This window comes from Haemaphysalis longicornis, unplaced genomic scaffold (assembly GCF_048455015.1).
Source record: "Haemaphysalis longicornis isolate Haplotype H1 unplaced genomic scaffold, Haemaphysalis longicornis Haplotype H1 scaffold_4, whole genome shotgun sequence".
Lineage (NCBI taxonomy): Eukaryota > Metazoa > Arthropoda > Arachnida > Ixodida > Ixodidae > Haemaphysalis > Haemaphysalis longicornis.
The window spans coordinates 194,703,735-194,718,876 of record NW_027526361.1 but is presented as its reverse complement, the minus strand read 5'-3'; positions in this window follow the sequence as shown (position 1 = coordinate 194,718,876).

Here is a 15,142-nt window from a genome sequence, read left to right as displayed (position 1 = left end):
GTTTAAGTATTTCTGCACATCTGCTGCAGAAGCAAGTTTATAACACGATGCGTATATTTTCAGCTAGAGGAGTGCATGGGAGCTGTTCAACGAGCAACCAACAGTGTGCTGCCGGTACAACTAACCAGGCTGTCCAAACGGTATGAAAAACTGCCTATCTTGGCTTCTGAGACCATGTGTAAGCGTGCAACATGTTAAAGGGACACTGAAGGCAAAATACAAGTTGCTCTAGATCGATAGCTTACAGAGAACACGAATATACCATTCTTATGCGTATCTTTAAAATAAGGTAGAAAATTGAAAAAACGTAAAAACAAGTATCGCCACCACTGGCTATTCCGCACAACTTACACCGGAAGTGGTTAAAATTGTGTGAAAAATATTAAAACAATACGCCTTCCTAAGTTTATAAAAACTTAAAGGAGTACTGACACCAAATTCAGAATCGTTAAAAATGACATAATTGGCTTTATTCATTTGTGGAGATCAATCCCACCAATTTTGGCAGCCATCGGTGGCCGGAAACATAACGAAAATCCCTTTTAATTGCCCCGGCCGCGAGCTTCCTCAGATTGCCAGAACTAGCGAAATCGCTTTCAGCGTGACGACACGTACTCCGTGCCCTGTGAACCGGCCAGTTGTGGGTGGCGTCGTAAAGCCCTTTCTAGAACCGGAAACGCTCTCCTACGCTGCTGTTGTCGGTGGTCTCGTTTCGCCAGACGGTTTCTGTCAATGGCATCTTCAACTTCGTCAAAATGGCAAAAGAGTAACGCTAGGCTTTCAAAAACCAATGGAAGACAAACATCCTGAACAAACACGAACTCAAATGTGTTCCAATTAAACATTAAACACGGGAAATAACACCTAATTACACGAATTTGCAAATTACTTTTCGAATTTCCCGCGTCCCAGTCACCGCCGCAAGCTCGGGCGGGCCAATGCAGACCACGTGCCATCACAGCAGATGCGAAAAACGCGCGTGCCATCACGGGTTTTTGATTAGCGTCATCACCTGCAGTTTTGCGGCCGCCACTGTATGACGTCACGTACTCCGACTAGCTCTTGAACGTCCATCTGCGCTGCCGGCGACCGAAACCGAAACTGGTTGAAATTACTGCGTTTTAATCATTTCTATGCTTGCTTCTTGCCGCTTTTGGATCGATTTTCATAATTAGTGGCCAACGAGGTACTGTTTGCAGCATAGAAACCAAAAAGGTAAAATTTGGTGTCAGTACTCCTTTAACAGCAAGCTTTTATAGTGTCACGTCGACGAACAGAAAGAAGCCTAGAAACAATATGATACAAGCCCAACTGATAGATTACGCAGCGACCCCAAACGACAACAAATCGGTTTCGGTTTCGGTGTAATACCCGATTGCGCGACCGGTTCATTGTGTGGCACTTCACTTGTACGGTTCTATGTACATGTATCATTATGACCTTTCTGCGTGCTTTTGCTGTAGTAAAAAACGTAAGTATGCCTATTTTGGCTAAAGTCAATTGATTTCAAGTTACCAACTACTAGTATGCAACGCATAGGCAAGCATTTTACAGCATTTGTGATATTTGTTGCGGCACAATTGCATGCATGTTGCGCGCATAGAGGAAAGCTTTTGTTTCCTCTGCGGTCGGGAACAGCGGTAGACGGAATAATGGGAACAACCAAGACGACGTGAGACTAGTCATGAGATGGTTAAGTGAGCCAGAGGATCATCCTGCAAACATTTCTTCTTCAAGCCCGAAAGTATTTGTGGGTGAGTGTGCAATGAGCGAATGCAAGTGGGCTACGCACGCTGCGAGGCGGACGAGAGTGGATCTTATATCGAATAACGTTGGTATTATTTGCCTCTTTCCCAACGAGGGCTTCTTTACTTCCAGCATAGGAAATGTCTGGTGTTCCTACATAGGTGCGCGGTGCTGTGCAAGCAGCGGGTGATGGAGCTTGTGCACACGAGCAGTTGGTTAGAACTGTCACACGGCTTATGTGCTCGTCTTCAACAGAGCATCAAACCTGATCGCACGTCCGATGGAGAAACATTTTGCTTAGTTGTCATGAACAGCAAAGTACGTGGGAGTTCAGGAAAGCACGACTGATTTGACCCAAACGGACGAAACCGCTTGGTACGTAATAGCCTTGTATTCGGTTGCCCGAAGCTATACACCACCGCTGCCTCCCTTGCTTCCGGTTCATCGTGAAGCAAACGGCTGCCGGCCGTTTGCGTTATCGAATCGCTGTGAGGGAAATGAGGAACGGAAGTGTGTTGTTTGATTAGTGATTTATCAGCAATTAATGCATCTTTTGGCACCGAATAAATGCTAAGATTGCTATTAGAAGGTAATACTTTCATTTGAAACAAACTTGTTGGTTGTCTTCGGTGTCCCTTTAACGCACCTATGAACTTGCCCGCATGTGTTCAAGAGTTACCGCGAAATGTGCTTAGGCTACAAGTGATTACCAGCTGCTTTTGTGTTGGTTCTCAAGGGTGTTTTCAAAATTTTGATATGTTACAGGAGGCTCCGTGCAGTGGACCCAGGTGTGTGCACGAAGCTACTGTTGAGGAGTTAAAGCGCAAGCTGGATCTGCAACAGAAGCAGACCAGGAAGCTGGAAAAGCAGTTGGAAGCTGTTATCGGTGAGCATTTTATCTTTAATCACAAAAACTCTAGTGAAAGCAAAATTTTAAGGTTCGTCAATACCTTTTCTTGTTGAAACGTTTTTCTGGGCTAGAATGGAGTTCAGTGAGTTGCCAAATACAGGTTCTTTCATAATAAAGTTAACTTTGTCTTCATGACCTTTTAAATGTGGCACTGCACGGGCCACATTTAAAATTGCATTTTGAAGGCTCAGTTAGTAGCTCTAATGATAGCTTTTTGTAAAAATAATGTTGAAGACTGCATTTCTGCTCAGCCTAATGTTGCCACAATAAAACTAGAATTTGTGAAGTGCGTTGTCGCATTTATTTGTGGCATTCCGTTCTCTTGCAGGCAACAAGGTTCCACACCTAGCTCCTGACCAGGTTTTGAATGTTGGGCATCCTGATTCACGTGGCAACAGGTGGTCCGACAAGACGGTTCAAAAGGCCCTGCAGGTGCGACTCGCATGTGGCACCAGGGGGTACGAGCTCCTGAAGGATGAAGTCCTACCTCTTCCATCTGAACGGACACTGCAAAGACGCATTGAGGATGTCAAATTTGAACCCGGTGTGTATGCTGGTGTACCAGTGTTCATATGTTGTCAACATGTTTTTTATGACAAGCACACTACAAGATTGCCTTTACTTTGTTTTAAGGAATCCTCAACGAGCTTCTTCCAGCCTTGAAGGCAAAGCTGGAAACGATGAAGCCAGAGGAGCGACACTGTGCCCTTCTCATAGACGAGATGCAGCTGACTGCTGGTCTCGACTTCGACCCTACAGTCAAGAAGCCGATTGGCCTGGCAACAGCCCCACTTGTAAAACAAGGGCCTGAAGGCGAGCTGGTGTACGCAACACACGGCCTTGTCGTCATGCTGACTGGATTATCCTCCCGCTGGAAACAAGTTGTTGCCTATCATTTCACAGGTAAGTGCAATCTTCTAACAAAAATATTAAGCAAGCAATCATTTAACAATACATTTGCAGTGGACACAAAGGTGGTGACGCCAAGTCCACATGTATTTATCTTTAATAAAAAGGGTACAAGTGGGCCACCATTCCTCCACTGCTGAGAAAGAGAGATAGGGAGAGAGAGAGAGAGAGAGAGAGAAGAGAGAGAGAGAATTAGGTATAGGACAGAATTTAGTATTGGAGAGAATTAAGTGTAGGTATTCGTACCGAAGACAGCCAAGGCTATCAAAAAAGCGAGGCAGACAGAGACGAATAAATGGAAGGAAAAACTGGAATCGAAAACGCCGTTAGAGATGTACAGGGCAGAGAAATTTGAGATCAGAAAGGAAAATCTTTACGATAATTCCAAGGGCAGGGCGTTACTTTTTGAGGCTAGAGCAGGTTGCTTGAGAACAAAGAGCTTTGTGGGCAAGTATGCGCAAAATGATGGGGTATGTGTGGTCTGCGGAAATGAAACCGAAACGATTCAACACATTGTGTTGGAATGTGAGTGTATCCATCCAAATCTATATAACGTAAATATTCGCCTTCCCGAAGCCCTCGGATTTAAATGTAGCGCAGAGACAATAAATTACAAGGCTGTAGAGGTGACTAAAAGGAGATTGGAATACTGGTGGAAGAAGAGAGGAGAGGGGATTATAGCCTAGGGCAGCTACCACCTGTAACGAACATAATTTATTTTGAGCTCATCCTACATAGCGTTAAAGGAGTACTGACACCAAATTCAGAATCGTTAAAAATTACGTAATTGGCTTCAGTAGTTTGTGGAGATCACTCCCACCAATTTTGACAGCCATCGGTGGCCGGAAACAAAGCGAAAATCCCTTTTAATTGCCCCAGCCGCGAGCTTCCTCAGATTGCCAGAACTAGCGAAATCGCTATCATCGTGACGACACGTACTCCGTGCCCTGTGAACCGGCCGGTTGAGGGTGACGTCGTATAGCTTTTTCTAGAACCGGAAACGCTCTCCTGCGTTGCTGTTGTCGGTGGTCACGTTTGCTGGTGTCACGGTGGTCACGAAAAACGCGCGTCGTCACGGGTTTTCGATTGGCATTATCACCTGCAGTTTTGCCGCGGCCACAGTGTGACGTCACGTACTCCGACTAGCTCTTGAACATCCGTTTGCGCTGCCGGCGACCGAAACCGAAACTGCTTGAAATTACTGCGTTTTAATTATTTCTATGCTTGCTTCTGGCCGCTTTTGGATCGATTTTCATAATTAGTGGCCGAAGAGGTACCGTTTCCAGCATAAAAACCCAAAAGGCAAAATTTGGTGTCAGTACTCCTTTAAATATAGACATTATGCAACCTAGTTAACTATGCTTTTGGTGAGATGACTCATGTCATCGCCCCGGTACAAAGGGGATACCATTATTAATCATCAATCATCATCAGGAGGGCAGTTCAAGGGGTTGTAGGGAGCATTTCGAGGTTCAAAAGTTCTGTCACAGTATGCTGCAGTGTCTAATACCCGTGCTACACGGGCGTTTCGAAGGCCTTTGAACCAAATGTCATTTGACTCAAAAGCCACCTTTGAGCTGCTACACGGCGCTTTTCAAAGGCATTGGGTTGAAATGCCATTTGAGTCAAATGAGCACCCCAACCGACCTTTGAGATTCTCAAAGGCCTTTGAAACATGAACGTTTGTACTCTCGGGCGCAGTTTCTGCATGCCGCAGTTACAGAAAAGGGTAAACTTGGTTTTCAAAGAGCATGTTCTTAATAATTTTTCACCTCTTCTACTTTCCTATCGCTCAAACTACGGTTAAAAGGTAACTTTGCAGTCTCCACACCGGCAATGCAAAAAAAAAAAACTATGGAAGCCATAGTGCCCATGCTATTTTGTGCATGTTTTGCGTGCGTTCGTAGGTTATAATCAGTTTCATCACTCGCGATGGTGTCAACTCTAAAATTATTTTTTTTGTCAAGTTGCGAGAACGAAACTGTGCAGCAGTAGCGACACCAAAACATGGCGGGTGAACGAGGAAGCGTTCAACTGCCTTTGAGAATTGGCCGTGTAGATCGGCGAAACTCCTTTCAGTTCGAATGATATTTGGAATTTCGAAGGCCCTTTGACTCGAATGTCATTTCAAACGCCCGTGTAGCATGGGTATAAGCCAGGAATCCCAACTCAGCTAGCGCTGTGCCTAGTGCTGGGGCGTAATTTCTGCTTTTTTGACCAGCTACGTCCACAAATGGCTTGCATCGTGTTCACAAAGCTCCTGTATGCACTTGTGCCCTGTTCAAAGTGTTGTTGCATTCAATTGTCTTGCAGGGGACTCCATTGATGGCACGTTCCTGAAGGATGTGGTCTTTCGAGTGATCGAGGAGTGTGAGGCTGCTGGTTGCCATGTGGACGCGGTTATTTCTGACATGGGGTCGAGCAACAAGGCCCTTTGGAAATGCTGCGGCATCCGTGCGACGCGGGTGGCCGAACCCGTAGTTTCCTGCAGGCATCCGTGCGCAGCCAACACCAACCGGCAACTCTACTTTCTGGCTGACGCACCACATGTTTTGAAAAACATTAGAGGCCACCTGGTGAGGGGACAGTCTATCTTCTTGTCAAAGGAGACTGTTGCCAAGTACAAGCTCCCAACAAGAGAGGTAGGTATAAGCGCAAAAGGTGCTTTTATGCTAAAATGCATTTTCCGAAAGTATTCAGTCTTAGTATCTGCTTATTGCGATGGTTCATAAACGTAAAGGACCTCAGTAATTTTTTTCAACTTTAATGCTTTGAAGGAACACGAGCTATCAAATAGCATGTCATTTTTGAGGGTTCTGTATAATTTCATGGTGCTTGTAGTTCTTTAAGGCACCTTTACCTCATCGTGGAAAGCAAAAATGGGAGAAAAATTGGAAACATTTGTCTTACTAATTAAAAGGAGTACTGACCCCAAAATTTTACGTCATGTTTTTATTGCTTAGATCGAGGCCTACGGGGCCAACTATCATGAAAGAGTAGTTCAAATACAGCAGCGGACGATAAATGAGGAAATATAACGCAGCGAAAACCGCCGTCACCGGCTGCCGTTTCAAAAAGCCCGGAGTTCGCGGGCGGCCAAAAGTACGCTAGGACGTCACGGTTTCCGCTGAACGGGGCCAGCGCCTTCGCGTGGGTATGCGAAAACCTGTGACGCTCCATCCACGCGCCAGACGGTTGCGCCTTGCCATTAGTCGGGTGCCAGGTGAACGTCACGGAGTAGGGGAGCACGCGGCTACGTCACCTCGTTTGCTCTACCACACCCTGATGTCACACGATGTCGATTTCGGTGGAAGCCACCAGCACAGCAGTCTCGTTGGCGCTACATTTGCAATCAATTTAGGATATGTTCCAGGCGACGCATGCTGTTCATACTTTACGCAGGGTATCCTGGTGGGTAAAGGAAACGAAGTGTACAATAATATCAGCACCAAAAATTGGTGTCAGTACCCCTTTAATAAAAAGAAGTATTGTACCCTCTGGCACAGAATAAATGCCTGAAGTCTTGTACAATGCTATCTTTTTGTTTAAAAGCAAGCTTCCTTACCTGAAGTGTACCTTTCAATTATTGATAAGTTAGCTGTAGCAGTTTTATGAGGCTTGACTAACCTTATCTGTTACACGCCCTGTTGAGTTTCACACCAAGCTTTAAATTAAGGCATACAAGTGTTTGTTTTTTGCCAACAGCCCCCGGAAACATGCAGCTGTTAGCATTTCATCCTTTTTTATGCTATTTTTGCACCTCGCAGGTATCCGTGGAGCACATTAAACTTCTGGCAGAGGAAGATGCGAAACGGGACCTAAAGCTGGCGCCTCATCTCAAGGCTGGCTACCTCGACCTGAACCACTTCGAGAAGATGAGTGTGTCGTCAGCTGTCGCCGTACTCAACCACAGTGTGGGGGCAGCAATGCGGGTACTCGTGAAAATGGGATTGCTCCCATTAGAGGCACTGACCACGGCGTGGTTTGTGGAGCAGGTGTTCCGCTGGTTCACTCTCATGACGTCCCGCTACATCGGCACAGCAATGAGCTTGTTTAAGGAGACGTCACATGAAGACGCCGTGGCTTTCCTTCAGGAGTTCATGGAAATGTTTTCTGGTGTCTCAATACGGAACGAGAAACAGAAAGACTGCTTCAAGCCCGTGCAAACCGGCGTGCTGATAAGTACAACGAGTGCCCTCCTCCTGCAGCACGAGCTCCTGAGTGTTTACAACTTCAAGTTCGTCTTGCTGTGCCGACTCACTCAGGATGCCCTGGAAAATCTCTTTTCGTGCGTGCGAGCGAAAAACCCAGTGCCCAGGGCTCTAGAGTTCAAGCTGACCCTGCGGCTTATCATGTTGAGCCAGTTTTTCAGGCCTAGCCGCAAGGGCAGCTACCAGATCGATGACAGTGTTGACCTGCTGGAGTTCCTTGAGGTGAAGGCAGCGTCAAAAGAGAGCCTTGAAGCAGGAGAGGAGGTTCGGTTAGACGACAGTTTCCTCGATGACGCCACTCCGCTTGACGACGTTGAGATGGAATCTCTCGTCTACTTGTCGGGATACATCACACGCAGTGTGAGCAAGCGGTACGCACTGTGCAACACATGCAAGGCGTATTTGAAGGACGAGCCCATTGCAGAAAGCGACCAACTTTTGCAGCTAAAGTCGTACCGGGCACAGTCGCAGCCGAACCCCTTGGTACGTCCTTCAGCCCACGTGGTCAGGTTGTTGACGCATGCAGACACCGTCTTCCGGAGTTTCGAGCATGATGCTTTGAACGTTTCCCTGCCGGCTCTCACAAAGGCAACCCTAGACTCGTACCAACTGCCAAATGATTTCCCACAATGCCATCAACTGGGAAAGCACCTCACTTCATCTTTCCTCATGCTGCGACTGCGGATAACCCTGCGAAAGCTGAGCTGCAAGGCGAAAGCTGCCAAGTCCAAGTGTGCATCGAAAAGCGTTGGGATGCGAGCAGCTGTATCTCAGGTCCGTTAAGTCATTGGGTATGAAGTTTTTTTTTTTTTGATGGAGGGTTTACGCACCAAAGCTACACCTGTGCTATGAGTTGCCCCCTACCACCTGGGGATCTTTCATGTGCGCCGAAATCTCTACACACAGGTGTTTTTGTTTTTCACCCATGAACTCAGCAGCGCAATGCCTTAGCCACTGCAACGGGTACCAGCTACGTGTGACAGCATATTTGTGAACCAGTGATGCTGTACGTGACTGGACACTCGCCTGAAGAAGTGCGACAGCCGAAGAAAGAAGTGACAAGTGTTACTCCGGACGCCTCACAACAAAACAGCCTTTCTAAAGGCTACTTCCTTGTTGCATGGCGGAATTGCAAAAAGCGACTCCCCCGTGTGTGCCCTCTCTTTCTAAAAAAATTGAGACATGTTATAATAAAGATTAAGTGAAATCAATTATTGCTAGTAAAGTAAAACAGCACAAAGGACGAGGACAAAGAAGAGCAGACGAACATCAGCGTTGGTGTTTGTCTGCTCCTCTTCGTCCTCGTCCTTTTGCGCTGTTTTATGTTGCTATAATCAGTCAACATGCCCAAGCTACCCTAAAGAATTGGAAAAGTCCTAGTTAAGCTTGAATGTCGTGGTTAGAGCCACTAAATGTTTTTGTGCTCCTTGGCCTCAAGGCGCCCTTACGCCAATAAATCACACAACACAGTAATAGAGCCACTAAATGAGCTACTTTGTGGCTCTAGTCGTGGTCAACCGTGGTAGGAAATTCTTATTGTGCCCAGTAAAAAAAAAAAAAAGAAAAAAAAGAGAGAGCTCTGCAGTCACGATAGGGCCATTGATCCCCGGTTATGAAGGCTTGAGGCCATTTATCGGCCCATGAGGCATTTTCTATTATTATCTCTCCAGGTTGCCAAGAAAACAAGAACAACAATACTCCAGATCTCCAAACAAGCATCCTAACCGGCTATCGCACGATGAGCATGAACGGTCAGAAGCCACCACCCGCCTTATACGGGATCAGTAACCCACTACAGACACGGGGCGACATTTATGTTGCGGCAATTACCACTGTTGCTATGAACTGCATCATTCGACTTCGGGGTCAGGTTTACAGGAGCCGCTACACATAGGGAGATGATTATGAACACCCCCTTCCAGAATTTACTAAATGCCATCCCCCCCCCCCTTTTCACTTTTCATTTCCCACCCTTTCACACAATTGTGATGAAGTTGTAGGGATCAGAAAATAAATGGGATGTTTGGCTGAGACGCTTCCTGAATGTAGCTAGCAGAATTGGACATATTTCTTGGCAAACTGACCAGTGTATCGGTATCGGGCGTGTCGTATTATTTGAGACTTGCAGTTGTGTGGATTCATTGCATGTCTTCTTGCATAATACACAATAAACAAATACAATCAAGTGCTTCCTTGGTGCATCGCTTTTCATATTACAGTATTTTATTTCTCCCTTTGTGTGTATGTGCGCGCGCGCGCGCATGTATGCATGCACGCAAGCGCAAGCGGCTGAAAAGTGACATGTTTTAGTTGCGGTTAAGGTAACGTACACCCTCCGAACTCTGCAAAAGGTATTTAAGGCAAATCATGGGAATTTGAATCGATGACGACTGCAGGCGAGAGGATATTTGCATGCTTCATTTTTAATGTGAGCACGTTCAGAATTCAAGAAATGGTTGGAATACCTGCAATCTCATTGGTCTGACGCGTTAATCTACACGTCGTGGTCTAAAGGTCACGACGAAATTATAGTTTCTCGATGATGTACGCAGGGTTTGATTAAAAGCTAGTCATATTGAAACCATTTACATATTAGGATGGCGAGGAGTGTGGACGCGGATCACGCCACTCCCAATTTTTGCTAGTTTTTGTGAAAACACCCTAATTGCCCGAACAGAGTACCCTATAATGTTCTTTTTACAACAACCTGTTTAAAAGCATTCGCGGATGTCGCCGCTGAATTTCTTTTTGGACATTCAGTAATATTTCCATACTAGCCGCAAAAGATCGGGGTGAGTGCCGTCTCAAAAGCGCGCCTGGCTTCAACTAAAAACGTATGATACGATCGTCTCTTTTCTGTCCAGGGGAGTTAACGCAAATGACAGCTGAAAATAAAATGCAGTGCCTCCCGTACAGCCGAGTGTTATCACCCCTCTAAACATTCATTGCAACGTGCTACAATAAGCCGTAAGAAGTAACTTACTACCGAGTCCCATGTCTAGGAAAAGCTAGGAGTTTCACAAGACCAACATGAGTGCCCGGACATGATGCACTTTACAAAAGCGCAAATGAACATCGCCGCTTGCTTGCGCGAACTGAGCTGAAGTAAACGAAAGTAAACATAGCCCCACAGTTGACGAGCGCCGCCGATGCCTGCCCAAACCGCCGGTCAAAACAGGCGGAGGTTTAGTACGGAGGACTGGCAACACTGCTCAGGAACAAAATGGCTGCCGTGGCTCACGAAGTGGCGGTACTCTTAAGCGTAGCTTATTTAGTGACACTAGGTAACCCCAGAGCACGTTACTTCAAAATTCATAGCCCACGCGTCATACGCACTTCCAAAGAATGGGCAACCTGCAATCAGCGACGGCACGAGCATGGACCGCCACGAAAAAAATAACACAAACACACAACCTATTATGTAAACTACTTTAATGAGCCTTAAGTAGTTACGCACAAGTAACCACCGGCCCCACGTTAGAGCTTCGCTGGTTAACCGCCTGTTCGGAGTCCGTGGGCGGGTTCTTGTACTTCTTTCTGACGCCACTGCACCGACTTGCGCTGCGTTTGGGTGTAACGTATGATGGTGGTCGGTGTTGGTCGTGTGGCATTCGTCTGCTCTGCCGGCCGTCGCTGTTATTTATGCGATTACAGCCTTCTGAATTGCTTTCCCCACATAATACAAAATATACCCCCCTGTGGACGATACGATGCGCAAAAGCCACACCTCGGTTCCTAAGGTAGGCGTGGTGGGTACAGGCTGTCTTCCAGCGATCGTTCACCGCCGGTAGATCATGAAAGATAGAAGCATTCGCTGTAGAGATGAGCCTCTCGAGGTAACTGACCTGTGCCGGTTTCTCTCCCCGCTCGAAAAGAACACGAAAGCGCCACTTTGAATACCCCTTTGGGCGTATTACAGGCATGGCGAGCACTGTGTGGCGCCAAAGTGGCTATTGGGGAAAGAAAAGCTTCAACCGCCCTACCCCCCTTCACACCCCCCAAACAAAAAGGGAACGCTAATGGTTTTTCTACCCCCGGCCGTGATTCCTCTTAATGTAACCCTTATAGTAATCTCAGCTTTCGAATTCCGCTATGCGAAACTAAGTTTTCTGGGACATTTTCTTCTTTCTGATGACAGCGCCATTGCACGTACAAAAACCAATAATATGAGAAATGTTCCCGCTTATACTCCTTGTACCTGTACTTCGTCGAAAAAGCCAATATGGGGTTTTTAAGGCGCACTGCTGCAATTCTTCTCCTGACAAGTACCATGTGCGCTAGTTTACGCGAATTGTCAGCAGCTGAGCAGTGTCCTCACTGCATCCGAACGTTCTTTGCAGTACTGGCCTTAAACTCAGTGTCTGGACAGTAGGTCGGTGACAATTGCTAAAAGGCGCCTATAAGAAGACGGAAAAGTTTAAATGCCGCACGACATGCCAGCGGTTACGTGGATGATATATTTTAACACCGAGGGCGTTTATCATAATCACCATCATGATCATCCACTGTCCGTTTGTGTGCACTGCAGGGCGAAGGCCTCTTCCAAAAATAACAGGCCACTCCTGTCGCCCGAATTCAGAGTATATTCTCTGCCAGCTATTTTTGCGTTTCCTCCTGCATGGGGTATTTGGCTTTCCCAAACACAGTTTCTGTCCCTTCAGGAATTCTACCTAATGTATGGTCCAGCGTTTACTTGTCATTCGCGTTACATGACATGCCCCAGCGTTCTTCCTACGCTTCATTTGCTGTACAATGTATTGAACCCGCAATTATTTTTAAATTCCACGAGAAATGTTCTGATGCATAAGTGCTGATTCTAGAAATCTATTTTCTATGGCTTGTTCGATGATGATGATGATGTTTGGAGTTTAATGGCGCAAGGCCGACAAAGGGCAAAGAGCGCCAACAATAGTGATTACATGAAAGTGGCATGGAAGTAAAAGTAGAACATTTCAGTAAAAATAAACCAATTAAAAGACAACGTAATGAAGATGATGACTGGTGTAAAGGGCCAGGTTGTCAACATGAATGATAAGAAATGAGATGTAAAAATTTTACGTCGGTAAGAAACTCGAAAACGCGTTTGATTGAAAACATGGCTTCATCACCTAAGAAGTATGACGGGTGTGGTGGAATATGTCGCGTGTGTAGTTGTGGGAAGTATTTGTGTCGTGTTGTGTCAAGTGCCTTACATTGTATAAGGATGTGGATCACGGATAGGGCCTCTCCGCACCTGCTGCACAGAGGTCTTGGAGACCCAGTGAGAAGGTGCGAGTGCGTTGCATGAGTGTGCCCTATCCGTAATCTAGCCAAGGCGACTTCAGTGTATCTATTACGTGTGTCGGTGGTGTATGGTCCCAAGTGTGGTTTTATTACGTGTAACTTGTTGTCTGTTTGTTCACTCCAGTGTGTTTGCCATGTTTTACGAAGTTGTTGTCTGATGTGTGGTTTCACGTCGGTGTAGGGTAATGTGGTTATGTCTACTGTATTCCTGAGTGTAGCAGCAGCAGCCATTCGGTCCGCTGCTTCTTTCCCGGCTATACCACAGTGGCCAGTGACCCAGCAAAGAACCAGTTCAAATTTGCGTACATACACAGACATAATACCCTTGACTGTTAAATTTATAACGTGATTTTTTAAAGACTTTGTTGACGACAACGCCCGCACAATACTGAGAGAATCTGTATATATAATGGATTGTGGGATGTGGCTTTGAAGGATATGATTAACAACCAGAAGTACACCATAAGCCTCTGCCGTAAAGATACTTGTATTACTGTTAAGAGTTCTCGTGACAGTAAGACCGGGCCCATGCGCAGCGCAGGACACAGAGGTGGAAGTCTTAGAGGCATCCGTATAAAATTCAGAGCACTCATACTTCTGCTGCAAATACAAGAAATGCTGCAGAATTGCACATGTGGGAGCTCGGTTTTTACCTACATGTGTGAATGATGTGTCGCATGAGACAGGGCGGAGATGCCATGGTGCTATGAGATCTGTTACAGAACTTTGGATGGTATCTAAAAAGGAGACAGCAAGCTCTGACGCTTCCTCTCTAACTCTGTAAGAGAAGGGCGCAGAGAAAGATGGTCGATTTAAAAGGAGTTCAGTCATGGAGGTATCATGGAAAACTGATTTAAAAGGATGGTGAGGCATGGATGAAATTTTAAAAGCATAAAGGAGGTCTGTGTATGCTCGCTGACGTTGCAGGTTCCATTTGTTGCACTCTACATACAGGCTTTCGACTGGACCAGTCCGAAAGGCACCACAGGACAAGCGGAGCCCTAGATGAAGCACAGGGTCCAGCATTCTGAGGGATGTTTTAGTGGCTGACCCATAAACAACGCTGCCATAGTCCAATCGTGAGCCTATCAAGCTGGTAAAAACACGCAACAGAAGCTGTTTGTCAGCACCAAAAGAGATGTGCGAGAGAACCTTCAGGATATTCATTGTTTTTAAGCATTTATGTTTTAGTTGTTTTATGTGGGGGATGAATGTGAGCTTTTCGTCAAAGATTATACCTAAAAACTTGTGTTCCTTTTTGACAGGAATCGAGACACCGTGGAGTTGAATGTCTGGATCCGGCCGGATGCCACGCCTCTTGGAAAACAAGACACAAGTGCACTTCCCTGGATTAAATTTAAAACCGTTGCTGTCTGCCCAACCAGCTAGCTTGTTAACACCAAGCTGGACTTGGCGCTCGCAGACAGACAGGTTTCAAGACTTAAAGGATAATTGTACGTCGTCTACATAAATTGAGCAGGAAATCGACGGTGCCAATGCCTTCCTCAGGGAATTCATTTTCACAATAAAAAGGGTGCAACTTAAAACTCCACCTTGTGGCACTCCATTTTCCTGCACATGCACCCTAGAGAGTGCAGTTCTAAGTCGCACGCGAAACGTCCTTTCGGACATGTAACTGGAAAGCGTGTTTATCATGTTACCCGACATGCCAAAGGACTTCAAGTCGCTAAGGATGCCGTACCGCCAAGCAGTATCGTACGCCTTTTCAAGATCAAAGAAGACTGTCATACAGTACTGCTTGTGGAGGAAAGCATCTTTGATATAAGACTCTAATGCAACCAGTTGATCGTTGGTAGATCGCCCCGCCCTGAAGCCCGCCTGGCAGCCCTCGAGAAGACCATTGTACTCTAAGAAGTACACAAGTCTCCTGTTTATCATCTTCTCGAAGAGCTTACACAGGCAGCTTGTCAGGGCAATGGGGCGATAACTGGCAGGAGAAGAAGGGTCCTTCCCTTCCTTTAGGAAAGCCACAACTATGGCCTCCCTCCAAGAGCGTGGAATGTGCCCCGAAAGCCATATTTTATTGTATAGGTGTAAGAGTGTTTCAAGAGTGTCTGGGTGT